A 3,511-nucleotide genomic window follows, 5' to 3' on the forward strand; every position below is an offset into this window, starting at 1 on the left:
TCGCTGCGCCTATTTCGATGTTGGGCTGAGCAACGTCGAAGTTGAACATCGACGTTGCCGGCCCTGGAGGACGTCTAGACGTTATTCATCGAAATAGACTATTTCGATGTTGGCTGCACGTGTAGACGTAGCCAAGGGGAGCTGTGGGTGGTGGACACCCTCTGAAAATTAGAGTGAAACTGCCTTCATATGGTCACTCAACAGTCTACATCAGCCAAATGAATGCCTACGAATGTGCATGGAGTGTGTATTATGGATTTAATATTGCCAGCCCCAGACATGCTGGGGCCCCCAAAATCTTGAGGTTGGCTTAAACACCATGGCTACGTCTACACGTGCAGCCAACATCGAAATAGCTTATTTCGATGTTGTGACATCGAAATAGTCTATTTCAATGAATAACGTCTACACGTCCTCCAGGGCCAGCAACGTCGATGTTCAACTTCGACGTTGCTCAGCCCAACATCGAAATAGGCGCAGCGAGGGAACGTCTACACATCAAAGTAGCACACATCGAAATAGGGATGCCAGGCACAGCTGCAGACAGGGTCACAGGGCGGACTCAACAGCCAGCCGCTCCCTTAAAGGGCCCCTCCCAGACACAGTTGCACTAAACAACACAAGATACACAGAGCTGAGAACTGGTTGCAGACCCTGTGCCTGCAGCATAGATCCCCAGCTGCCGCAGAAGCAGCCAGAAGCCCTGGGCTAAGGGCTGCTGCCCACGGTGACCATAGAGCCCCGCAGGGGCTGGAGAGAGAGCATCTCTCAACCCCCCAGCTGATGGCCGCCATGGAGGACCCAGCAATTTCGACGTTGCGGGACGCGGATCGTCTACATGGTCCCTACTTCGACGTTGAACGTCGAAGTAGGGCGCTATTCGTATCTCCTCATGAGGTTAGCGACTTCGACGTCTCGCCGCCTAACGTCGAAGTTAACTTCGAAATAGCGCCCGACGCATGTAGACGCGACGGGCGCTATTTCGAAGTTGGTGCCGCTACTTCGAAGTAGCGTGCACGTGTAGATGCAGCTCATGGGATTTAAAGAAGTACTAATAAATACTGGATTCTTTTTATGGGCCTTTTGGAGAGGTTCAGGGCCCATTTTCTAGCTTTCCTCCACAATGATAAAAACTTGATGTTTACAGGGGCTTTTGTTGTTCTGTTTTGTTTTGTTTTAAATGAAAGCAGGGAATCCCATGACTCCAGGAGTTGGGACTTCAAAGAAAATATTGACTAGCCCCAGACTCATGGTGAAATCATGAGATTTGGCAACGCTTTATCATCTCTAAAGCGTTAATAATTTGACTTCCTACCTCCACTCCTTTCTTTGTTTGGTCAAGACCCTCAACTATGTCGTTGACCACACTGACACTAGAAACAAAGTCAGAACCTGAACGTGGGACTGATTAGCCCTGCACTGCGAGCGAGAACAAGACTGCTAATTGGAATCCAGCTCAAGATGCCAGTGGCTGACAGCTCTTACCAGCCGGCAGCGGGTGGGTGCATTTGTGCAAGGTGGTTAGATCATGGGTGTCTGCTACGTTCGCTACTCACGACGTGTGGAGAATAGGACACTGCGTTGTGGCAAAAGTGGTGCTTGAGCTGCATGCGGCTCTTGGACCCTTTAAAAGCAGCTCCTCCTGACCCACACACAGGGAGTGTCGCCTGCCCGCTCTACGCCCCACCGCGTGGTGGGAGAAGCACGTGGTGGCAGCCCCAGCGGCAGCTCATGCATCTCTGGTGAGTCTCTGGCATTGAATTAGAATAGGGGAGCTGGGGTTGCCTCGCTCTGGGAGAGGGAGCGGGGAGGGCATTTATTTAGAGTGGTGGGGAGGGTGGAGACTGTGGCAAATATGGAAAGACGACAACCACAGGTGTGGCCATCCTTGATTTCCTATTGGACGCTGCTGGGTTAGATTGTCCCAGTCAAGCTCCCATTGGCCAAAGGTACCTGTCTACTAAACTGCCAACATGTTTTCCACTAGGGTTGCTGCCTTCAGCAGAGAGGTCAAGAGCTGACTATGAGCCACAGAGAGTGAAGTACTTGCTCCCATGCAGAAGAACCCGTATTCTTCCAGGTGGGAGAAGGGGAGGAATGTGTGGCGCACTGAGCAGCTGTCACCCAGCTTATTTTATAGACACAGGCCTCAATTTGCCAGCCCTAAAAGCTCTTTTTAACCCTGCATGGGTGTGTCAATAACAGCTCCTGGGAAAGCCCTGAGTGAGGCTTACAGTGATATCTGTATGTATCGAAAGAATGAATATTTGAAACCATCATGCAAACCCCGCCAGCTCACCTCACCGTGGCAATACAAACCGTGCCTTTACCCTGCCGGTGAGGGCTTTGGTTAGTTACAACTGGAGAGCTTTTAAATTTGAACCAGGAGCTTCTCTGAGCACTCACAAGTCTAACACAAGTCCACCTCTGAGGGCTGTAAACTAAGCGTTACGTGTGCTCTCAGTTCAGAACGATGGAGAGGAATATCATTAGAAAGCATCTCAACAGGCTTGCTGCAAAGCAGGCTGGGGAGCAAACAGGGCAGTTGCCCTGGGCCCCTTTGCAGTGCCGCAGTCATGCTGCTCCAGCACTCTGTGTGGCTGGGAGGAAGGGCGGGTCGGTGCTGCAGTCCAGGTGGTGCTAAGGGCTGACTGCCCCTGGCTCCGCCCCCGGTCCTGCCCCTTCCAGGGGGAGCAGAGCTGGGCCCCCTCCCATTTAGCCCTGGGGCCCATGGTGGCCATCATCCCCACTGCATCCCAGACATGCTGACTTGACATCTCATCCGGGGATGTAGAACCAGCAGCGGGGGGTCCCAGACCGGAGCCTGACTACATTTTGCCTGGGCCAGACCTGAATGGTGCTGTGACCTCATGTGTCTGGTCACACCTCCACCCACTGAGACTTGGAGCAGGAGGATGTAGGAGTTCATAGGTCGGGAGGCTAGGTTGCTGACATGATGGGGGTGCCTGAAAGAGAAAGAGGACGGTGATGCCCTGCAGGCCCTTCCTCTTATCACACTTTAGCACTATGCAGTGTTTTCAAGCTGTGAAGCTAAGCAGACTGAGGAGAAAGAAAGGTGAGGCAAGAGGGGGTATATATCTTCCCTTCTTCCCTCTTTCCCAACCTCAGCCGTTAACAAAACAAGAATGTATACTCAGTGGTCAGTATGGCTACATCTACACGTGAACGCTACATCGAAATAGGCTATTTTGATGAATAACGTCTACACATCCTCCAGGGCTGGTGCCGTCGACATTCAACGTCGACGTTGGGAAGCACCACATCGAAGTAGGCGCTGCAAGGGAACGTCTACATGCCAAAGTAGCACACATCGAAATAAGGGTGCCAGGAACAGCTGCAGACAGGGTCACAGGGCGGAGTAGCACTTCCAGGGCAACAGCTAGCCGCTCCCTTAAAGGGCCCCTCCCAGACACACTCAGCTTGCACAGCACGTGGTCTGCAAAGCCATAGGCACGCACACCTTGAGCGACGCAGTCATGGACCCCCAGCA

The sequence above is a fragment of the Carettochelys insculpta genome, chromosome 1 (genome assembly GCF_033958435.1).
Source record: "Carettochelys insculpta isolate YL-2023 chromosome 1, ASM3395843v1, whole genome shotgun sequence".
NCBI lineage: Eukaryota > Metazoa > Chordata > Testudines > Carettochelyidae > Carettochelys > Carettochelys insculpta.